The 25,407-nt window shown below is 43.0% G+C and overlaps 1 long non-coding RNA gene across 1 annotated transcript in view; it reads left to right on the top strand.

Annotated features, from left to right (window-relative positions):
* Positions 1-587: 587 nt before the first annotated feature.
* The window catches only part of LOC122174511 (uncharacterized), a 43,472-nt gene continuing 18,652 nt past the window's right edge, over positions 588-25,407 (top strand). Inside the window, exon 1 of the long non-coding RNA XR_006176457.2 lies at positions 588-842. This is a non-coding gene — a long non-coding RNA (uncharacterized LOC122174511). The remainder of the gene's footprint in view (positions 843-25,407) is intronic.

Genomic DNA, 25,407 nt, shown 5'->3' with positions numbered 1-25,407 from the left:
CTAGACGAATAGAATTCAGACTGGGGTATTTTCAGTGTGCTGAGTTTGCCAGAGAGCACCATTAATCACTGAACATTACTGTGGGCATGGATTTACTATAAGCAACATCTCTGTGGCAAACTGTTTCTTCCCCCATCAGCAACATGAAATGGATATTAGCATAACACTGGTAGATTATGGCTAATGATATCCCACTCAGGCTGTTTTTGAGTTAAACATCACTCCTCCTGGCAGTTGTGAGAGAAATGGCACATTTGGGAAGACAGCCCTTATATAAACATTAAATGTTTATGGGCTTCATCTTGATGAGTGTAAAGTAACTTTTCTCTATCAAGATGAAGAGGTCAGAAGATAAGTTCTTTGACCTAGAGCCCAGTTCCAGAAAGATCCTTAGATTAGCAGAGAAGAAACTGGGCATGATGGATGGCTCATGTTTGAATTTATTTTTGGTTTTGTTGATGGATGACCATTGGGTGTCTTAAAAAAGAGATATTTCTATAGGATTCTTGTTGAACTTTCCATGAACTAGTGACACACTGCCCTCTCAAGTCCTTTTCATCCAGAGACCTTTTCATCCTTTTCATGCTGCATTCCTCAAAAGCAGCCTCACATGGAAGCTTCATTTACATCAAAAATCAGCAGAGGGATGGGAAGTCCACAGGAAGGGAAGAACTGTATGAGGTCTCTTGAAACAAGTTCATTGAACTTTGGAAGATATAAGCAAGGACAGAAGCCATCTTTGGCATCCAGCACTTGGTGACACAAGGGACCAGAACTCTTGCAAGCTGAGAAAGATGGGTCCTTCAACCAAGGGGGCTGAAGTCTCTGGGAATGGGAGACTGGTAAGGAAACTATCTTGAACAAAGACTATAGCTTATTAACTTAGGTCTTAGCCATTAGCAAGGGTATTTTTACTTTTGTTTGCTTGTAATCCTTTCAAACTTCATTCCTTCTACTTGGTATCACCTTAACTATGTCCTTTTGTTCATAAAATTGCTTTTTTTAATAATAAACCAACTGAGTGCTGTGCTTGAAGGGAAGGGTGTATTTACCCCAGTTAAGTTAATAAGCTGTGATGTGCTTTTGTCTCTTTAAAGGAGCAAATGAACCTTATCATTTCCCTGAGTGTTCCAGGAGAGGGCTGGACATTTGTTTTGGGGAAAACTTAGGACAGGGCTTGTGTTGAGGTCCTCTTGTCAGGTGTAAGCAGAGTGTGCCCTGGGGGGAGGGAGGGAAACAAACAGGCTGCTGCAAACAGAGCTGCTTAACCCACACACAGTGCAAGTCTATACACTGGCTGGGAGCATCAAGACAATAGAAACACAGCAGCAGAGCCTTTGAAGCATTTAGAGTTACAGGGCAGGCAGTGACACAACCCCTTATTGGTCTGGATTGCACCCCAGAACGTGACAGTGATATACCTGGATAATCCTGGCAAGTTACCTGCATCCACATGCTGCAGAGGAAGGCAAAGAACCCCCCAAAATCACCGCCAATTTGGTCTGAGGAAAAAATCCTTCCCAATCCCACATATGGCAACCAGTTAAGCCCTGAGAGTGTGAGCAAGAACCAGCCAGCCAAGCACCTGCGAGAGAGAGAGACTGCTTGGTGCCACCTCAGAGCCCTGGCCCGCCCCATCCAACATTCCATCTCCAGCCCCCTTTGGAAGTGCGACTCACGAGGGATTATTCCTTGCATTGATCTTTTAGCAGAAGGGATAGAAAAGCCAAATGAAAAGTGCATTATGGGAGTTATTAGCCCTTTTGTGCTCCATCTAATTGTTGCTCCCGAATTACTGGAATCTGTGTTCATATATAAAACTAAGGATAGCTAATGTAATGTCAGAGGAGCCCCCTGTAATTACAGGCCAGTAAGCCTAACTTTAGTGCTGGGCAAACTGGTTGAAACTATAGGAAAGAACAAAGTTGTCAGATACATGGATGAACATAATTTGTTGGGGAAAAATCAACATGGTTTTTGTAAAGGGAAATCATGCCTCACCATTCTACTAGAATTCTTTGAGGGGTCAACAAGCATGTAGACAAGAGGGATCCAGTGGATATAGTGTATTTAGATTTTCAGAAAGCCTTTGACAAGGTCCCTCACCAAAGGCTCTTAAGCAAAGTAAGCTGTCATGGGATAAGAGGGAAAGTTCTCTCATGGATTGGTAACTGGTAAAAAAAAGATAAGAAACAAAGGGTAGGTATAAATGGTCAGTTTTCAGAATGGAGAGAGATAAATAGTGATGTCCCCCAGGGGTCTGTATTGGGCCCAGTCCTACTCAACATATTCATAAATGATCTGGAAAAAGGGGTAAACAGTGAGGTGGCAAAATTTGCAGATGATACAAAAATACTCAAGATGGTTAAGTCCCAGGCAGACTGTGAAGATCTACAAAAGGATCTCTCAAAACTGGGTGACTGAGCAACAAAATGGCAGATGAAATTCAATATTGATAAATGCAAAGGAATGCACATTGGAAAACATAATCCCAACTATATATATAAAATGATGGGGTTTAAATTAGCTGTTACCATTCAAAAAAGAGATCTTGAAGTCATTGTGGATAGTTCTCTGAAAACATCGACTCAATGTGAAGCGGCAGTCAAAAAAGCGAATAGAATGGTAGGAATCATTAAGAAAGGGGTAGATAATAAGACAGAAAATATCATATTGCCTCTATATAAATCCATGGTGCGCCCACATCTTGAATACGGCATGCAGATGTGGTCGCCTCATTTCAAAAAAGATATATTGGAATTGGAAAAGATTCAGAAAAGGGCAACAAAAATGGTTAGGAGTATGGAATGGCTGCCATATGAGAAGAGATTAGTAAGTCTGGGACTTTTCAGCTTGGAAAAGAGACAACTAAAGAGGGATATGATAGAGGTCTATAAAATCACGACCAATGTGGAGAACGTAAATATGGAAGTGTTATTTACTCCTTCTCATAACACAAGAACTAGGGGTCACCAAATGAAATTAATAGGCAGCATATTTAAAATAAACAAAAGGAAGTATTTTTTCACACAACCTGTGGGACTCCTTGTTAGAGGATGTTGTGAAGGCCAAGACTATAACAGGGTTAAAAAAAGAACTAGATAAATTGATGGAGGATAAATCCATCAATGGCTATTAGCCAAGATGGGCAGGAATAGTGTCCCTAGCCTCTGTTTGCCAGAAGCTGGGAATGAGCGTCAGGGGATGGATCACTTGATAATTACCTGTTCTGTTCATTCCCTCTGGAGCACCTGGCATTGGCCACTGTTGGAAGACCAGATACTGGGCTAGATGGACCTTTGGTCTGACCCAGTATGGCTGTTCTTATGTTCTTAAAATAAATAAAAGTAACCAAAGGAAAAAGCCATTAGGGTTGTTTACAGGCGGCTGCCAGAAATGCCCTCATTTTTCTGATATATTAAAAAGATAGAACTTTATTGGTGGTGCTTTATCACACTCCTTCCCTGCAGTGTCTTTCCCTCTCTGGAGTTATTAAGCAATGTAAAAGGCCAGTGTACAGGGCGTTTGCTTTGCTTTTTTCCACACTTTTCTTTTTCTTTTTTTTTTTATCATGATCTCCTGGGAACAAATCACTGAAAATGCTATTGAAAGTCACTGACGGCAGAGCCTGGGCAAACTCTCTGATAAGAGAGCCACTGCTGATTGCTTGGGGAAGGGAATGATAAGCGCCAGGCCAGGATTATTTATATATAGCGAGAACCACCAAAGTTGTAGAATAAGATCTTAAAGTGACCAAAACAAGCAGGCAGCTCACATGCCTTTGTTCAGAACATGATTGCTCCAGGGGATGGAGTTCTGAGAAGGTGAACTGGAGCTTCAAGACACCCAAACCAACTGCACTGATTTGCACCAGTTGTGGATCTGGGGCACAAAGTGTCTCCTCCATTGCTTGGATTCTTGACCTTCAATGGGAAAATCTTCAGGAGTCTTTCCCCCCAAAACACAGCACTAGTGATTTGTTCTGTGTTTACTAGTAACGGTACCGTACTCCGGTGTGGGGTGAGACTGCATAGCCAGCCTCCACAGCCACTTAGTTGGCCAATTGTGGCTTTGGGATTATGCCTGGCGAGTGCATGCCACCTGTGGCGATATTATACAGCTAAATCACACCATGCCAGTCTCATAGCTTACCCGCAGGTTGGTTACAGACCAGATTTTATGTCTCCACCCACCCACAATGGGAACTTATGAGTATTTTCCTGTGTGCACAGCCATGCAGCTACCCTTTGCAGGATACACCATTGCACCTTATGCCTTTGCTTAGCATTCTGTCCCCACTGAAGGGGAAAACGTCATGGTCCATGAGCACCACAAAGGCACAAGTTATACACTGAAAAGAAATGGACTCTTGACAATGCGCAGAAAGGTGGAGGCTATCCCTGGAGCCATGTGTCCCTGACCTGTGAGTCATACTTCTGCATCCTACCCTGCTATAATTTCCCCTGGAGATTTAGAGCGGTTATACTGTCTGTAGCATTGTCCTACAGATTTCTGCAGCCATATAAACACTGCCTTATTACGTGTTACAGCACTACAGCGTCTTGTTACCAGTGACCACATGTTTTGTAATAATACTCAAAGGCTTTGTTGGCCGTTGGCTGATCTCTTTGTTTGTGTATCAAAAAACTGCTGTTTGTTTTCGTTTATGGACGTTATTGTTCATACACTTGAATAGAAAGATGCAGCTGACATGAGCTCATATATTATACATGCCTGTAACTGACTGTCTTCAATTTCATAGTACAAAAATCAGAAGGGATAATATCATGTATAAGACTCCTGCTTAGATATGCTGGTGATAAGCTCAATAGAAATGCCCACATAAAATAATGAATTACCACTCTATTTTAAAACTGATTTATAAAGTGGGCTTTACGAAATGAAGAATCTGACTGGCTGATCAAAGTGGCAAATTTCTGACTCTGCAGTCGTATACTATCCCATGCAACCACATGGCTCGAGATTCATTAGCCAAACACTATAAAAGTGCAAACAATATATTGCAAAAAGCAAGCTAGAAACCCAGTTAGACTCAATTTGGTGAAGCCTCATGTTGTTTTCTCTCTTGCTGTAAATTGTTCTGCGGGGCAGTGTAGGAAAGGCACTATATCAAAATAAATTGAAGCAAATAGATAACGGCTCTTCTTGGGGTAATTGAAATTACTTGACATTTGACTTTATGACTCACAATACCCCTGAGGCATGTTTAGCATTCACTATACCTGCTCAAAGTGCTACGCTTTGCTGATTACTGAATACTAAACAGTGTTCAGATTATTAATAGATATTGCAATTTAAATGTCTTTAGTTTCTGCCTATATATTTTATGGTGCTATGAAACTTCATAGATATAGTATGTTTCATATGTAGGGTTTCCTGGACCTTCCTTTTAATCAGTTGGTACTAGCTAGTTGCAGAGACAGAATACTGGACTAGATAGATTACGGTTCTGATCCAGGCTGGCAGTTCCAATATGCACATCTGGGTAGATGATGCCTGTATGTATAGGTATCTATGCTGTTTGGCGTGGATGATATGTAGACTTGATGGAATCTGATTATTTTTTTTTGTATAATTTTGACATAATATTGATGTTAATTTTTAAGCCTTTTTTCTAATTTTTATCAATTTAAATTTTCACTGTTGCACAAAATTAAGAGGTTTAAACTTTCTTTCCTGTTTTTATTGATTTACATTTTCACAGTTGAAGGAAATTAAGGGGTGGACAGACAGTGAAGGGGGTTGTCGGACACAATAATTATTTAATGACTGTAAACATTGAGATTCAAAACATTAAAGCTTTATCACCATTAAACCACAAACAGTCAGAGTCACATGTCAAGATATTCAAAGTAAATATACTTAAATCAAACTCGAACAAGTTCTCAACTAGCATTTTTCTCATTTTGCCTCTCTGTACATTTTTATTACATCGATGGGAAAAATCTTTTCTTCGGTTTGTGTGTGTATGGTGAAATTTATGTTTACCAACATTTACTGATAAAACTCTAATCCTTTGAAGCCTAATGATATGTAAAATAACCCTGTATATGAAGACTCTTGGAATTCCAGGGTGATTTAAGACTCAACTCTGAATTTCTTGGTTCCTTAGTGCCATTTGAAGTTATACTTTTATCTTTGAATAGAACATTTAGTATTCTAACATCTTTAATTTCTACCCTGATAGCTATTCTGCATATATGAAGCTGTGCATTATTTAGAGATAAAGGGGAAATTTTAAGATATTAGAATTATATCACATACATTTTGTACATTAGTGATAAGAATTATTACCAGCTGAGAAACTTAGTACTGAACAAAAGCTACAAACTAATTAAGCCATGATTAATATTCAAGTGTTTCAGTCATTACAGCACCAGCTCTTGTGATATAGATTTGTTTTAGGAAAATTGAATAAACAAAATGAATCTGGTCTGGAGAAAGATGTTGAAAAAACCACTGATATGTGCAAAGACTAAAGGATGGAGCTAAATGCTGAGAATTCTTGGTTTATGGACCTTACTACATAGAAATCAACTGCAGGGGGGCATTGTTTAGTAATTAACATAAAGCCAGGAATGATTCAAGAGCTGGGCTTAAATTGTCATAGAGTATTTCCTGGAGCCCCATCTCCCGCAACATGCTATAAAAATCCAATGGGGTTTGAAAATATTTACCTTAGCTCCACTCTGGACAGCTTTGGCTGAATTTAACAGACCTGGGTTCTATTCCATCTCTGTCAGCTGACCTGCTGAGCGATCTTGGGCATGTCACTTTGTAAAATCTGTAAAATGGGGTTAATGACAGTGACCTACCTCTGGTCTTGTGAAACCTAATTAACTAATGTTTATACAGCAGTTTGAAGCCTTTGGATGAAAGATTCTGTTGTAGTGCCAAGGATTATTAATTTAAATGAAAACCAAGGCTTTACAAATACAGCTTGTTAGGATCAGTGGTGCATTTCACCCTACTTCTAACCAGGCCTTTCATAAAATTGAATCTAGCCCTTATGCATCTTAAACATGATCAGGTTGTTCTGCATAATAGGGCTGTTATGCTTTGCCTGGCATAACCTCCCCATTCAATAGATGGGAACACAATGCAGCTTTATTTTCTGTAGCATCATGCACACAAAGGGGTCCCAAAACACTTTTCAGCATCAAATGACATAGCTAGAGAATTAAACTAGAGCAGCAGGAGGGAGAGATATAGATCAGAGATGTTTTCAGAGGAGATTTGAATAGAGCTGAAGAAGTGATGAGGCAAATGGCTGTTTGAGACGAATGCTGCCTTGGGGCTCAATCCTGCAAGGTGCTGAGTGCCTAGAGCCCCTATTGAAATGAACGGAAGCTGAGAGTGTTCAGACCTTCACAGGATCAAGCCGCAAGTGAGGTTGTAAATGTCAATGATGCAGATCTGCAGCATCTCTGTTTAATTGGCCGATCTATAAAGATCCATTAAACCTATGGAAAAGCAGGCTAGGTTTAAATGAGAATGATGTCATGTCATTGTAGTCCCATAGGTAATGCCACCTTCCTGCTGGGTATTACAAAGCTTTTTGCTTTCATAAAATAATAAACCACCTCCTCCCAAGTGAATTTTGTGCAGGCAAAGTGTTAGTCCCATTTGAAGCTGGGATAAGTAGCACGGTGGAAAGGAGAGATCTCAGCAGGGTAGGGGTGGATTTCGAGACAGTTTTGTCTCTGGCTTGGAAGGCAACACACAGTCAGTGACATGTCACTCGGAATCTTGTCTACACTCTCTGAACGTCCGTGGCAGGTTATTTTTAACTACGCAGGAAAGCAGCAGCGATTTGTTATTCCCAAGAGAGAGTACATAGATCCCCGAGGGAATTAATTAACTGAAATGTCCTTTGTTACTGTAGGCATTGCTGGTGGAGCCCTTTTTGGGAGCGCTGCTTCTGGCTGCAGATCGAGGACACATGGCTTTAGTTGAGTGAAAGGGGCTGGAAAGGAAGCGATCTGGAAGCAGTTTGCTACCAAATGAAATGTGACTCCCTTTGTCACTTCTCTTTAGTTCACTCACCACAGGGCAAATGATTAGGGCTGTCACTGGGGTCTCTTCTGCTGATTCCTGGGGTGTGGACGGGTCTTGCTGAAAGAGGCCTTTCCTGTCCGAAGCTCTGACAGGCAGTTTTGTGGACGCTGTCGGTCCATCCTTTTCTGCTTTTCTTAACCCTGGTTTCCCATTGTCTCTTTTTTTTCTCTGCTCATTTGTTTCTCCGTTTCCTTCATTTGTCTATCCTCCCTCATGTCTTTCCAACCTTCCCTCATTGTCTCTTCCTCACCCTGCTGTCTCTCCCCTCTTTTATCGCTCTCTTCCTCCTGCTTTCAGTTTCCTTCTGGCACCTGCTTCCAGGGCCGACGAGAGGGGGGGGAAGCCGGTATAAATTACCGGGGCCTGGTGGTCCGGAAGGGGGCCCGGCTTCCCTGGTTTCCCCCCCTCGTTGGCCCTGTTTAGCCGGTCTGCCCTTGCTGGGGGGCCCGAAAAAATTCCGGACCCGGCTTCCCTGGTTTCCCCCCCCCCGTCGGCCCTGTTTAGCCGGTCTGCCCTTGCTGGGCGGCCCGAAAAAATTCCGGGTCCGGCTTCCCCCCCCCTCTCGTCGGCCCTGTTTAGCCAGTCCACCCTTGCTGGGGGGCCCGAAACATTTTTTTCACGGGGGCCGGAACCCGTTCTCGGTGGCCCTGCCTGCTTCCACCCTACTGTGTCCTGCTGGAGCAGCTTGCCCGGATGCAGGAACTCTGGGAACGGGGTAGTCTGGCTCAGCAGATGGCTTCTCATTGATTTCACAAAAAGCGCTGAGTGCCAGCACATGGGAGGCCAAGAAAGCAGCCAAGTGATCTTTGGATGCAGGACAGTGCCTCGCTAGGAGAACTGGGTGACCTCATGTCTTCATTTGGCTGCACTAATAACCACTGCACAGGTGCACTCGCCACAGCGGCGAATCATTTTGAAATGTTGGCCAAGGACAGATCCAAGCTAGAGGTCAAAACAGACCCAAAATAACAAATCTACAGAAAGAGGCAAATCTGTAGCAAATGCATCATTTACTACAGCAGGATGTTCTTCTGATGAGCCTTGTTGAGTGGAAAAGTTGGACTTTCCCTAGTTGGGAATTATTCCTCTATATGAAATATTCAGGTCTTCCTGTATATGGAAACCCATAACTCAATCCCTGGGGGTGTTACTTTCATGTCATTTACTCTTGGGAGACGGACTTAAGGCAGAGGGCCTGCTTCTCCTCTCCCACGGATACATAAAGCAGATCTCCTGTAAAGTCCATAGAGATGCACTGATGCAAACACAGCATCAGAGGAGAAAAAGGCTCAGAGTGGCAGTGCTGTGCCCTCCACCTCCGCAAGTTTGGATATTTGGAAATTCGTGCGTATCGGGGCATTTGATACTGTGCTTTAAGACAAACTTCCTGGGACGTGGCTTTGACTTTTACGCCCATTCAATGTCTTTGTTGTTACTTATTTAAAAGAAAGTGAAACCAGTGGTTTCTTTATAGCATTCACAAATACATCCCGGCGCTCCACCCTCTTAACATGAGGGAAGTGGGCGGGAGAACTTGCTGACTTCTGAGGTTGAAGAGTGAGCCGTAGCCCGCTCCCAGTTCCGCTAAATCCAGAGCAACTGCCTTGATGGCATAGGAGCGAATCCAGATTGACCTTGGTGTAGAAGAGATCAGCAACTAGCCTAGTAGCTGCAACTGGCTTTCCTATTCTTTTATCTACCTGTAGGGCTACTAGTGCCCCAGTGCTTTTGGACATGCGCTCCTCCTCCTTCCTCCGTTCCCCTCTGGTGGGTAGCTCAGTTCCTCCGCTCTGCTCATCCCTTCTCCTCCCCTTACAGGTAACTGAGTCTCTTGGCTTCACTCCTGCTCCGGCCAGATGGCTGTCGTGCCTTTGCCTGGCACACCAGTGCTCCAGCACCTGATTTCACTCAACCCACCCTTCGCCTCCTTGGTTGTCCTCATCCAGAGGGCAGGGAACCTGAGACTTGCTAAGACGGCTCTTGTACTGGGGCTGGACTTCTGGGGCAATAGAATTTCTCTTGCCAGGCAGTTTTGCAATGTTCTTAGATGACTGATTGTAATATCTTCCATTGTGGGAAATGAGGGGAAAATACCATCCTTCCCTTCCGCCCACATCCTAAATGGAAGATGTGGGACAGGAAGGGTCCTGCCCCTCCTCCCCCCAAAATATGTTATGCCTTAGAACGGTTTACTTACATTGGGAAGGGACAATCTTTTTGTTCTGTGTTTGTACAGCACCTACCACAATGGAGTCCTGGTGCATGCAATAAGATAACACCCAGTCGAGATCTCTGCTGCTTCCTTCGAAGGGCTACAGCATCCAACACTTTGGAAATTAAAATGGCTGCATCTTCCAGGATTTGCAGGCTTTTGTTTCTTTGGTTCTCAATGTTAAAAAAGAGAGAGAAATTAGAAAAGAGAATGGGAAAATGCCCCTCTAAGGGCCCTTCGGTCTTCCAAGTGACAGCATTGCTTCCGAGTTGTTTCCTATAAGTCTTAAACTGTAAAGTAGGAGGCCTGCCTGATTCTTACACAGACAGAAACAAAACACATGTTCACACCCACAGAAAACTTCTGATTTAGGCTCCTCAAACTGAAAGAGGTGCAAGAGAGCGTGGATTGCTCAAGTTTAATTTGGAATTAGTTTCTGAAGCTCGAGTACAGAATTTAGCAGAGGAGATTGGACAACAAAGCCAGCGACATGGCTTTGTGAAGTAAAATGCTGGTTCCGTGTGCCTGCCCTGTCTTCTCCTTTGACAGCTTATAGAGAAGCTCCAAAGCCAGTGTTCCCTGAAGAGGGTCATTTCTCTTAGCACCCGGTCCTATCACTGGGGGCTCAATCTCTTATATGGACAGAGAGAGAGGAAGAAGCAAAGCAGAGATCTTGAAGCTTTTGATCATGGTAACTGTGGGCTGCGTGTGTCAGAATGTTTTAGACAATGCAAGGTATAAGGCTGAGCACACTGGGAGCCAGCAGACTTCAGTTCTGTTCTTTTCTCCTCTGCTGTGTGTACGTAGGCAAGTCCCTGCTATGCTCTGTGCCTCAGTTTCCCCACCTGTAAAATATAGATCTATTTCTCTACCTCGTAAGGATGCTGTGAAGCTAAACTCTTTGATGCTTATAAAGCACCAAGATACCATCGTGAGGAGCACCAAAGAAATGCAGGTAGATAAATACTCAAATGCCAGCACCCTTCTCTTAGCCACTAGATAACATTTCCTGATTTATTCCCCTTCGGGTGCAGATTCTCAGCTCCACGCTAATAAGGCTGATACGCATGCACACACACTCACAACCAAATATACCTCACGTTCACACTCAGCTGAATGCATTTTGAATCCAGAGCAATCCTCCTCCTCACTGCCTTGTCCTCTGGTCACAAAGACAAACATTTCAATGATGGCCCAGGGCGATGCAAAGAACACAGCCCTCAATTATTTAAAGTTGAATGCAAAGATCATGCAAGCTTCGTGCTTATTTAAGGGCACTCTTGCATATTCCATTCAGGATCTTTGCATCGTATTGCAAGATTCATGCACTTTGGCCGGGATGGGTACCCTACACATACAGCATGTTGACAAGTACATTGCAAATCACATCTCAGTAATACAGCCAGGTCTTGGTAGCAATTACTGTTAGACCTGGTCAAAATTTGGAGAGTTTTTCATGAAGAAATGTTTTAAATTGATGAACCAAACTTCATTTTGTTTAAAAACTTTCACTTTTTTGGGGGGGCTTTTTGAGGAAAAAAAAATAGAAGCAAAATTTTTGTTTTGTTTTGAATTTGTTTGTCTCTCCTTTCCTTTACTTTTTTTTTACCTTCTCTGGCATTATTCCACTTGAAAAAGGGAAAATAAGTTTAAAAAAAGATTAAAAAGTGTGAGAGTCCCACTTTTACAGTGTTAAAAAGTGCCAGAAAGTATGTTCCTCCTTCCCACTTTCTTCCACTTTTTAATTTTCTTCCAATTTTTTCCACTGGGGAAAAAAGAAAATAAGGGAGAGAGAGTTGTAGTGGGAAAAAAGAGAGAAAATATAAAAACCATAGCGAAACTAAGAATTTCCCCACAATTTTGAAATGAAAAACACTGATTTTTTTCAAGAAAATTCATTTCAATTTTTTTTTAAAAGTTGTCCAAAAAACATTTGTGAATGAAAACCTTCATTTTTAGACACAACCAAAACAGAAAGTTGTTGCATCCCAAACTAGTCCTACTTGCTATCTCTATACAAGTGAACAAGCTCCTTTGTTGGAGATAAGTCAGAAGGATAAGGGAACAGAACCTATGTTTCCCAGGCAGGGATCTCAATGGATCTCAAGATGTGTGCTAATTTCTGTCTGAAGGAAATCATATATATATTATCTATTATCCCCACAGCAAGTAGCCTCCAGAAGTGGTTAGCATTCCTTGTCTGAGAAATCACTATTGACTAAGAACCATCACGAAATTGTCAGGTACAGTGAAAAGCAAGTACAAAGCCATACAAAGGAGCCTAAAATAAAAAGGCAAAATGACGGCAAATTGGTTTTATTCCTTCTGGATAGGAGAGTTAACTAGTGAAGAAAATTGAGTCATCAATAATGCTGCTGGAAGTACAGTGGTTAGGACCAACACAGTAACAGAGAGGTCTCTATTTCCATTGTGACAATAAGAAATCTGTAAATTACAAGGTATGAAAAATGCCTCTCATATACACAATAAAGAGATAAGTAGATGAACCTCCCCGCCCCAGTCTCTTCCCTTTAAGAATTTCTACTAAAACAAGAGTTTTGCTGCTGAAATTGAAATGGACACTTAAACATTTTCCAAACAGAGATATTTTATCTACCATTATTACATGTAACACCAAACCTCAATATCAGTGAGAGAAATTAGAGAGAAAAATATTCTCTGTTTTTTCCATTTTCTTCACTTTAGTAGCACTTTGTGTGAAGTTAGTTTCATTGTTTCCTGTCGAATCAGTTAGTCAGTTGCAGCTGTTCGTTGTGTGGGTCTTTCACATACAAAAAATGAGAGGAGAAAGACATTTTAAAAACAGGAGGATATGGTAGAAAATCCATGAAAAGTTGACACAGGGACCAAGAAGCAGGCGTTGCACCTTTGAACTTACTTTGTAGCTATTGTTTTAAATTGACTAGATTTCAAAAAGCTCATTTCAGGTTAAAGAAAGTTTTTTTTTTTATCATCATGAACATAATAATCAGAAACATTATCTCCTCAGTGCCAGTAAAAGTTGCTCTTGTTTAATTCAGAGAACACGTATATTACACTGACCATGAACATTTCCCTGCACTCCACAATGAATATACTTGACCTGGAGAGAGAGGAACATCTTTAAATAGGAGAGGCTAACACAGGGTGAGATTTTTCAAAGGCTTGAGCCCTCCAATTGCATGCGTACAATTTTTGCAAGCAATTGCAATACATGCATTTGCAACTCCCTACTCCCTTTTGAAAATCTGGTCTTCAGTCTCCATGCACATTCCATTCTTAACCTCTCTACAGGGACTAACCCCATGGAAGAGAACTACAGAGGTCATCTGTCCATTAGAAAATGATCTGATGCCATCAGCTCATGTCACGGGGAATATTGAACCAAGTAACCTAAGAGAGGGAAGATTGAGCCAGACTGTGATCAGGACACAGTGCAACACTTGACTCTTTTGGGTCAATTTGTTCTCGCAATAGCTGAAATCAAGAAGAAATCAATTAAAAAATCCAGTCTACCTATCACTGGGCCATATCCTCACCTGGGCAATATCAGCATGGTCCCACTCACTTCAGTGGAGCTACATTGTTTCTCTGTAGCTGCAGCTCTGTCCTACCAAATGTAAATGGCTCAACCTAGGAGTGGTGAAGAGAAGAATCTGCTATGATTGGTTCATTGTGTATTATTTTTATTACTGTTAGGCGCTCTGGCGATGGGTGCCCTGACTATCCCTACCCTGAATGGATGGCTGATGGATAAAGAACAGATTGATGTCCTGTGTAACACAGACCACAGGACTTTCTTGTATTATAGCCTGGTTGAACTTTTAGAAAACCATCCGATTTTGATGTTAAAATTGCCAGTGATGGAGAATCCATCTCAACCCTTGGGAAATTGTTCTAATATTTAATTAATGAGGAAATGCCTCATTTCCAGTCTGAATGTATCTCACTTCAGGTTCGACACTGGCTCTTGCCATACTTTTCTCTGCTCGACTGAAGAGCCCATTATCAAAATTTTTGTTCCTCGTGTAGGTATTTACAGATTGTGACCAAGTCGCTTCTTGCCCGTCTCTGTGTTAAGCTAAGTGGGTTGAGCTCCTTGAGTCTATCACCAAACAGCATGTTCTCCTGTCCTTCTATTATTCTCATGACTCTCTCCAATTTATCAACATCCCTCTTCAAGTGTGGACATCAGAATTGGACACAGTATTCCAGTGATGATCGCGCCAGTGTCAAATACACAGGTAATATAGCCTTCCTTCTTGAGATTCCTCCATTTATACATCCAAGGATTGAATTAGTGAAGAGGCATCCTGTCTAGATTATGGGTGAGGGTATCAGCTGTGCCTTGGGTAACTTGGCTCTCTGCCTGGCCGTGTTCCCAGCTACTATCTCTCAGAATTGTCACTATTAGCATCCAATATCTTCAGGAGCAACTGTTCAATACTGAAAATCCATGTGTGTGACATCAAAGCACAGTGGTTCAGGAGTCTAATTTTACCCAGCTGATCTTACAGGGGAGAGGAAAGAGGTGTATGTGTGGGTGTGAATGCAGCCAAGACTACCTTCATCTCTATTATTTCTTTCATGGAAATTGACAACCTGCTTGTTCAAATTCACTAAGCCCTAGAGCTGTGCTCCGGCTCCTTGCTACTGACAGAATGTCAGAAACGCTCCTGCCAATAAACAAAACCCTGTTCTGCTTGGCATATTAAAGAATAAACTGTGGAGAGCAACACATTTTAAACAGGGAATGAGGGGGTCGCTGGTACTGCAGCGCAGTTTATCATTTAAAACGAGGGACTGGCTAGACGCACCAGCATGATGAAGCACGTTCAGTTGCTTCTATTAAAAGTTTGCCAAGCACTTAGGTGATTGATGAGTTTAACACAAATATAATTATCCCACAAGAATAATCACTTCTGGGAAGCTCTGACTGGAATTTCGCTGAAGTCAGATTCAGGGGAGACAGGAGCATAAAGATGATGGAAAGCCCTTCAGTTTAGTATAAATAACATCCACAAATGAAGATTGTTTAATACTAATTTTTGGCTGGCTGAAGGAATCCTGATTTATTCTGAGAGCTTGTGGCCCATGAAGAGCCTTTGACAGAGAGACCCAGCCAGAGCCCCCTGATTTGAACAGCCCAATGCTTTAGGGTGTTTGGATCTGGAACCCTGGATCAGAATCCATTTCCCAGGTTTTGGATTCAGCTGAATCGAAATCACGAGAAAGGGCCAATTCACAGTTCCAAGGTTCAGGACAGTGTCAGGGCTTCTGGGATATGGACAGGGCCGGCTCCAAGTTTTTTGCTGCCCCAAGCAAAAAATTTTTCCCATGCCTCCCCCAACCCCCCCTCCCAACTCCGCCCCTTCCCCACCCCATTCCAACCCCTTCCCCAAATCCCCAGCCCTGCCTCCTCCCCCAGGCGTGCCGCATTTCCCCTCCTACCCCTCCCTCCCAGGCTTGCCGCAAAACAGCTGATTCACGCGGCAAGCCTGGGAGGGAGGGGGGAGAAGTGGAGCGGCGGCATGCTCGGGGGAGCAGGCAGCAGTGGAGCAGAGATGAGCTTGGGGGGGGGGAACGGTTCCTCTGCCCCCCCCCCCAGATTACTTCCTGCGGCCCTCCCCATGCCCCCCCAACGCCGCAGCTCACCTCCGCTCAGGGCCAGCTCCCGGCTTTTTGCGGCCCAAGGAGCTGGAGGCCACCCCTTGGAAAGTGCCCTCCCAAGCACATGCTTGGAGCGCTGGTGTCTAGAGCCGGCCCTGGATATGTAGTTTAGGTGGATGGCGCTAGCACCAGTGAGTGGACTTTGTGACACCCCACTACTTAGTGTGTGTGTTTGTGGGGGGTCAGGCCAGCCAGGAACCCTCAGCTGAACTGGAAGGCAGCCAGGGAGGATTAAGGCAGAGATACTCTAGGTACAGTCCCAAACCTCAACTCCCGGAGACATGGGATAACATCCTAATCTCATCTAAAAAAAAAAAAAAGAAAAAAAAAAGAAAGAAGAATACGTTTCTAGCCTTCATGGCTGTGAAGAAAAGCCTGGAAAGGTGACCATCATATAACCAATTCAGTAGCCTCTGCCTGAGTCAGCAGAGGGCCTGAAACAATAGCTCGGAGAGATGTGAACTGCCCTGTGCATCTTAATGGGGAATTAACTTCAAGACCCACTGCTCTTGGCTCTTGCCAATACCTCTCCAGCAGAGGCCTCGATGCGACAGGAGAAAAAGGAGGATGCAGAGGGCCTGAATCATCCCCCCAAATAAAGACAATCTGGTAGTGGAGCTCTAGTACTGGAGGGCCCCTCTCCTGCTACCCTGGCCTCTCTGAGGACCAAAAAGAGAAGCAATGCTGCTTCTGAGAGGAAGGAGGCCCCCATGTTTCTGTTTCTGCCTTTCTTGAGTGGGACTGGGCTAGAGTTATGGTGTGCCAAGGGTCCTGGATCGCCTTAACTGGGCGTTAAAGGCAGCAGCGTGAGCTGGCACTTCCCCTCTCACATTAGACAGCATGGGTAGGAGAGGGGCCCGCCAATACTGTGTTTGTCTCTACTTGGGTGGCTGGGTCAGGCCCACGCATTACTACTGATGCAAAATGAACAACGAGTGCGCCAGTGCCCTGCCAGTTTGGTTCAGAGGCCTGATCTCAATTTGGACCCAGACTGGTGGCTCCACCCCAGATTTAAACCTGAGGAGGCTGTGGATTCGACATGGCTAGGTCATCCCTGCCTTGAAACAAGATTGCTGGGAGCAGTCGGGAAGCGCCCAGCAGCGATGCGCGTGAGACATGCCGAGATAGATACTGGGAGACAGTGTGCGTGACAGCAGGGTTGTAATAGAGAACACACACTCACACGGAATGTAGAATGAGTTTTCTAGAGGAATTTGCACCACAAAGTATGGGACCAGGTGTCGATGTGCATCCTTGCTGTCAGGACACTTGAGTATTCCTTGTTTCGTTTGCATCGATAATAATGCATTTCACTGCAGTGCATGCAATAAAGACTGCATTAAACAGGCCTCTCTGCATCGCCTCAGATCTGCTGAGCTGCCCAACCATAGAGGAAGTTAATGCTAGTCACAGGGGCCCACAAAGGCTAGCCACCCCTTTGCACTGGGCAATGCCTTCTAAACCCAAGAACCTAGAACCCTCTTCAGTAAACAAAGCTCCCCCTTTTTGGAATGCACACCCCTTGGCTGCCTAACTTAGCAACCTGGGGCCAATATACAGGACTTGATTCTTGTGTTTAGCTTTTGATTCAATGTTCTTTTTTTATGCTCCATGACCATAACCGAAGGATCCATCTATCACAATAAGTGCTCACAAATGGAATAAATAAATAAAAATATCCCCCCATATTGACAATCGCTCAGTGTCCTGCTTGTAAAATGGAATGGTGTGGAAATGAGATCATCCCCCCACTATTCAACCTACACATTATGGATACTATTGTAAGCAGCCCCTCCCTCCTGTGATTACCCTCCCTATCACCTTCACATAACTATAACTGAAATGCTGGGGCACTCGCCAGGGTAGCTCACCCCTAAGAGGCAGCACTGTCTTTCTGGAAGGGATGTGACACACACCTGGTTTTCAGAAAAGTGCATGTGCATTGGTGCTCCCACAAATGTACATGCTGGTAGTGCCGTGATTACACACGTGACCGATCTGTGTCTCAGTTTCCCCCTCTGGGAAAAGTGGGTAACACTTCCTTGCCTCCCAAAGGTGTTACGAGGTTTAATTTTAATGTTTGTTAAATGTCATGAACATGTGTAGTGCAATATCTGTCCTAGGGAATAGTAGTAGTTTTACCTCACAGCAAATCAAAAGATGGAATGTTTTCATTTATCGGAATCTACGTATATAACTGAGTTCTACCTACATAGATTCAGAGAGTCTTTTTTTTTAAAGTCAGAAGAGGCCATTATGAGAGTCTGATCTCCTGCATAGCGCAGGCCAGAGAATTTCACCCAGTAGGTTCCTGCATCGAACCCAGTAACTTTTGGTTGAACTAGAACATATCTTTTAGCAAGACACCCAGTCTTGATTTAATGATTTCAGGTGTTGGAGAATCTACCACATCCCCTAGTAATTTGTTCCAATGGTAAATTACTCCAACACATCTTATTTCCAGTTTGAATTTATCTACCTTCAACCTCCAATCATGGGTTCTTGATATGCCTTTTTATTATACACAAGATACCCTTTCCTTACCTTCCTTCTTCTGTGTCAGTTGATCTATTTACTACAAAATAGTAACATCTAGAATATTACAAAATGAATGTGCTTTTTATGTTTATCAGGCCTGTTTCTTTAGACTGATGAAAAGTCTTGGTTTGCACAGCAGAGACAAAACTATAAAGTGCCTGGAAGTTGAACCTAGAAAAATTCAGACCGGAAAGAGGGCGTACATTTTTAACACTGAGGGTAATTAACCACTGGAACAACTTACCATGAGTCATGGCGGATTCTCCCTCACTGGCAATTTCTAAATCAAGACTGGATGTTTTTCGAAAACCTCTGCTCTAGGAATTATTTTGCTATGCAGGATGTCAGACTAGATGATCACAATAGTCCCTTCTGGCCTTGGAATCTGTGAATCTATTCATGTCTCAAGCACGTGTTCCTCTTGATGTGAAGGCTGGATAAGTCTGAGGTTGTCTAGCCCTTCATGATACAGCTTTGGTTACTGCAATGAGAAAGAATAAAAGGTTTGCTTTTAGCAGTTGCCTTGCAATTAAAAATGAGCAAACTCTAATTGATTCAATACAAGTCAACAAAGCCTTTACTGTATCTATTTGCATAATGCAGAGACCTGTCAGGATTGATAAAGACAATGCTCAGTTATAGTGATTTCACAATTCATGTTATTGTTCTGATAATTATGGGCCAGATTCTGAGACCCTTCTTTGACAATGACTAGTATCTTACTGCCTGAGTGGTGCTTTTAAAATCAATGGAGCTGCTCAAGGACTAAGTACTTTTCAGTTTAAGGGGATATGACTCTGGCCATATGATGGTGTCAGGGATCGACAGCTGGTTGCTCCCTCAAAGGGAATGAAAAATTAAGAAATGAGACACCAATGGTTTGCCCCACACCAGGAACAAAAATGCTCCCCACACTGCTTCCTTCTCATTTGAAGCAGCATGAGAAGAAAGGAGTTGGTCTTAGCCCTCAGGAGTAGAGGTAAAAATCTTGACATCGATGGGGCCAGCAGGATTTCCTCCTAGGCGTTTAAATGTAATACGATTTGGGGCCATCGGAGATGCTGGCCCGAAACTCAACAGACATGTAATTGACAAGGCTCATTTGGATCTCAAAGGTTTCATGATTAATACTGATCTAAACAAGAGGATCGAAAACCTCAGACATTTTGTTAGCATGGACTAGAACTGGCTTTACCTTGTCACCTTGCAGGAGGAAACTGCTCTTGTAAAACACTTGCTCAGAGCGAGATGAAGGTTATTCCATGAATAATGTAATCAGTGAATTTTGTTGTTTGGTGAATACAGTATCGCTAGCCCCAAGTTTTAAAAATGTATGAATGAGGCCCCCCAAAATCATGAGATTGGCTTAAAATGATTAGACTTTTTTTAAAAGAATACATTTTTGGTTCTTTTGTTTGCCTTCTGGGTTTTGAACTTCTAGGGGCACTTGGGTAACATTTTCAATTTTTCTCTGCAACCACCTAGGTTAGAAACTTATTTTTGTTTTTATGAAAATTGAGATTCTCGTGTAATCACATGACTCCAGCAGCAAGGGCTTTACAAATGCTAAACATGAGACTGCAATGAAATCGGGAGAGCTGGCAACGCTCTGAATAAATTATTCATGAAATAATCCTTTGTATTGTTCAACCAGCTGCTTGAACATTCTGAACAAAGAACTTATTCATCAGAGAATGGCAAAACTTGGCAAATAAATTACTCATCAAGTACCTTCTTTCATTATTTGATCAGCTCTACAGGTCAGCCCTCATGTTCCTGAAGTCATTAGTCTGGTGCGTTCTGGGAGACCTCAGTACAACTGGGGATAGGGGAAGGTAGTAACTTTGGGGACTAGCTGAATAAATAAATGAAGCATACACATTTGCTGAAATTGCCATGTGGCTTCATAAGGAAAGGAAACAAATTGTTTAAGCAGGTAAAAGAAATTAAAGTAACTGGCGATAATGGGATGTAATGAAAAAAAAGAACAACATAGATTAAATACTAGAAAATTCTTGCAAACGGAGAGATTTTAGACTGTGGAACGGTTACCTCAGGGAACCTCACCCTCACTTGAGACATTTAAAATTAGTTTGAATAAGTGATGTGTAAGTGATTAGGCATGCAAATTTCTGTGCCCGAATTGAGAGAACTTTAAAATTCAGAGGCCTAAAATCAGAGGGGAGCAAAACAAGCGGATAGCCTATTTCATCCATTATGCATCATGCTGGTACATAAAACACAAAGGAAGCCTTCCAGTTTCAACCACCTATGTCAGGTGTTTATGTAAATGGGGCTGCAACAACTCATATCCTCTGTGGACTGGCACAGACTGGGACCCGTAACAACACAGTCACGAGTGGTTTACATACTTCCTCTGCTCAAAGGAAGCTTGTCCCGAGCATCTGAGATCCGTTGCCCTTCAAATCCCAGATGAATCCCCAATTATGTGATAGCCGCTGTCTTGGCTGATGTACCGTGAATGAACCAGGGCCATTCAGAGATAAAAAGCAGGAGCGGCTGTGGCTTGAGCCAGAATTAAGGTCAGGTATCTGGGACTGTAATAGTTCATATCTTCTGTGGATCAGCACAGAGAGGGACCTGTAACACACGCTCACTGGTGAGTTGCACTTGCAAAGTCAAGGATGCTTCTCACAAAGGAGCTCTGTTTTCCCTAGGTTTGAATGATATTTTGAAAAGAAGCTTTTGTCTGAAGCATGCGTCTTTGCGCTGGGCCAAATGGGTGGACTTGAATGATCGGTTCGCTCTGATAATTGAGAGATTTTTCTTAAAATCATAGTCATCAAAAATCTTTTGTAATTTGCTTTTAACACTCAAGCAGTACTTGTCTGGTGCTTGTTTGGCTATGTGCTTTCCCTAAATGCTTTGTGTTATTAGTATATACTTCAGCTACTTGTTGGTGTTCGATTCCACTAGGCAAAAGAAAGGCAGGTTTGCCAAAAAGGGATACAAATACATTTCTGGATTTATTAGACCTCAAAAATGGTCCCACAGTTCCACCTGTCAGGACTTCCTGGAGTCTTTCCCTCTTTGATGTGCCCATGCAGTCCAGTGCTAGCCGTCCTTGGGAGCATCAAAGGCAAAGGGAACCAAAGTGCGAGCTGTATGCTAACATTGCTCTTCAGGGCCTTATCCACACTTCGAATTATTTCCCACAGTTGCTAGCAAGAGCACAACTGGCGTTAGTGGCATTGGGAGCCCCAGTGTAGATGGTCCCCAGCTGTCGCAGCCATTTTTAACACCATATCAATTAGAGAAGTTACGCTAGATGGCATGGCTGCCACGGGCAGAGGGGAATCCAGTTGTTCATGTTGTAGTAATATGCCTGAGGGCCAAACAAGGATCAGGGCCCCAGTGTGATACAGTCCTGTACAAACATGTAGGAAAAAAGATAGTCCCAATCCCTCTCCCAGAGGATTTACAGTCATGCTTATGAGACGCTGTGAAAGGTGCATGAAAATTGCAAACCGGCTGGAGAGGAAGAGGAGGAGGTGACAGTAAAACAAGCCTATTTTGTATGATAACAGTCGTCTCAGCTCCCTACGTGCCCAGCCATTGCCAGCTGGCTGTGCTGTGTAGGCACCAAGGCTGGTATTTTCACAACTGGAAGTCCCAGTCCCATTTACTGGGCATCCAAATGCCTTAAGTGGTTTTCCAAGCCTCAGTCCAAGGCAGAGGAGAGAATTGGAGAAGGATAAATCATAGAAATGTAGGGCTGGAAGGGACCTCAAGAAGTCATCAAGTCCAGCCCCCTTGCACTGAGGCAGGACTAAGTAGGATAAAGTAGCAGTTTAACAGATTTTTGGGGCAAAGGGTGAATTTTTCCCCATGGGTTTGATTACAAGGTCTGGGTTTTAAATCAGAATCCCTTTATATGTAAAATTGATGTACATAGATGTATATGTACATTGTTATGTAATATGTATTTATCACTCACTATACAATCCTGGTATTGTTATGTACCTTTTATTGGTAACCTGAAAATATCTATCTATCTATCTATCTATCTATCTATCTATCTATCTATCTATCTATCTATCTATCTTTTTTACTTGACTTTTGTTTAAAATTGATTGTACAGAATAATCTGCAACAGCTCAGTTTTCAATCAATTCAAACCGGCCTGCTACTAAATTTATTACCAATACACTTTTTAATCTTACAAAAGGAGAATATATATGAAGCTGAAGCTGATGGCTTTATTTATTAATATTGCAGAGACTTTAGCAGAGAAAGTCAATGGAGGGGAAATCATCAAACTCCAAAGGGAATTTTAAAATGTAATAAAGATGGAGCCAAAGGGAAACAATGTCATTTCTTCTGATTTTTATTTTTTTGGGCCACGCGGACAATGTTAAAATTGTAGGGCATCCTAGTGTCATTGTACTCTGCCAATCCTTTTCTCCATAGCAGTTCCACTACACATGTGTGGAAGCAGTTCATGGACTTTCCTACTGTAACATTATCCGATCAAAGCAACAGTTGGGAGCCTTCCTTTGTGAATCTCCGCGGCTTGATAATGAAAATAGACATAGCCCTGACCCTGGTAGAAATGCAATAGCCCCATCTTTCTATTTGCAAAAGACTACCGTCTCCCCACCAGGTTGAGAGCAGGGAACTGTCTAACAATTCCACTCAGTCCTAATTCTGCACCATTGCTGAAACTACCGCACGAGGCTAGGATCCCAGACCACGTTTCCTTCTTTAATGATGGAGATTTTGTCTGCTCATTCTGAGAGTTAAGGGAGTTTTGCTTCATGTTCATTTTTTCCTCTCCGTCTGACCCTCCCCTGCTCTCTCTGTATTTTGCCTAGTGCAGCTGTTATTACTCTTTCCTGTGCATTGGCCTAATTGATTCCAGGACCTGTTCAGTTCTCTGCAAGGGAGCGGAGAAGAAATGACAAAGCAACTGTTGCTATCAAATGACCCAGACCTGAAGCAGCCTTTAATTGATTTACCTTTTTGAACCTAATGAAGTCCCTCCAAGCTTGCATTCAGATTATAGGAACTCTTTAGCGATAAAACCAGAAGAATAATGGGTCCAAAGGAGACGGATCCGTTTTGCACTAGCTCACAGAGGCAAGCACACAATTTTACCTGGTATCCCTGGAAAGCGAAGAAATAGGGTGCAGCCGCAGCAACAAAAAATATTTGAGCTTTGGACTAAACCGTGGCACAATTACTCATCTGGCTATATCCCTTGGTTAGGGATCTCGAAGGCACTTCTCAATGTGGCATCACCTAGCTATGGACTGTGCAGTTTGCCAGCTATTGGCTAGACCCTGATTCAACAGCCCATCTATATGCAGCAGAGTGTGCAAGCACCTGCTTAATTTTAAGCCCATGGTCAAATCCCATTCAGGTTCTTTGCTAGGTACGGATGGAATTAAGCATGTGTTTAAACTTTTTGCTGAATTGGGGCCTATGGGCTCAACCCAGCACCCACAGAAATCCATGCTAATATGTCCATTGACTCCAATGATGGCAGCATCAGGACCCCCATCCTTTTGAGGCCCCTCTGCCTCATTTCATAGAGTTTAAGGTCGGAAGGGATCATGAAGTCTGACCTCCTGCAATCACAAGCCATTCAGTTTCACCCGGATACCCTTATATTGAGCCCAATAACGTGCATTAGACTGAACAGTTGCGTGCCACAAATAGAGAACAGGAGAGATCAAGGTACCACCAAGATGCTCTGATGTGCGGTCCCATGAAAGTGGACACGTCTAGCTGCTCTGCAGAGTTCAATGATTCCTTTTGCCTGGCAATCCTTAGCATAAAGCATTTCCCCCTGTAATGACTGGCTTGGGGGAACGGCTGAAACAGCAAATCCAAAGCGGATCCGTATTAGCTTCCATTTGAAACACACTTATTTGGAATTAGTCGGGATTAGTTCCCCAGAACATTTCCTCAGCCCAATTAGTGGTGAAACAAACCACTCTCTGAGCAGCGTTATAAAACATAGGGGTTTGATGGTATCAGGAGCAGGGCCATTTTTGATAAGGAGCTGCAGAAACCTAGTGATAGTAACATGTGAAGGCTCTTGTAAGCCTTTCATTATCCCTGGCAAAGAAAAAGGGACCGGTCTCTCAAAGACTCGAAACCCTCCCTTTGCTTCTCTCTCTCTGTTGCTTGTATTATTTAATTTCACCTTCACTCAACATGCTGAAAGAAAATGAAATCTCCTCTGTGTTAGCATCAGTCTCTCTTTAGATAAATATGTGTCTGCCAAAATCAGTGCATTACATTCCGGGGTGCTTTTCCTTTCCAAATGGGCAGCTTTTGTGTGTCATCATTCACTCTGCTGTAATAGACGGAAAGCACTCAGAAGTACTGCCTGAGCATTCTTCGGCGCCAGATCCTGTAGTTCTAAACAAAGCCAGTGGGAGTATTGATGGAAAAAGGACTTCAGGCACTGGCCCCTAACTGGGAAGGCATGACCAGAGCTGCCTCTTCATTCATTAGTGGATAATGAGGCTTTGTTTCGGTAGGCCTGAAAAAGATATTTACCCAAGGAAACACGTCTGGAATCTTTTGTATTGCGTGCTGATCGAAGTTTTAGTGAACATACCGTGTTTTCACTGCCAGTGGGTTACTCTTGGGTATAGCTCAGACAGGGACCCTAGTGAGATGGCAGATCTATTTACCTTCCATAACAATATGCTGTCCATAAAGTAATCTGTTGCCAGTGGCTTAGAATTCTGCCTAGTCTTGTTTAGCTACTGATGGCGTCAAAGCATGCAGCAATTGTAACTGATTCACATTTTACATCCCTAGTGCCTGGTATGCATATCGTGTTGCAGTACATTCAGGAGACTGGTCCCTAAAGTGTCCCCTCTTTCTAAGGAACTTACCATACGACCCTATTTTTAACACGAAGGAACAAC

Source organism: Chrysemys picta, chromosome 13 (genome assembly GCF_011386835.1).
Source record: "Chrysemys picta bellii isolate R12L10 chromosome 13, ASM1138683v2, whole genome shotgun sequence".
Classification (NCBI taxonomy): domain Eukaryota; kingdom Metazoa; phylum Chordata; order Testudines; family Emydidae; genus Chrysemys; species Chrysemys picta.
Note: the sequence above shows the minus strand (reverse complement) of the source record. Positions and strands in the feature narration are given on the sequence as shown.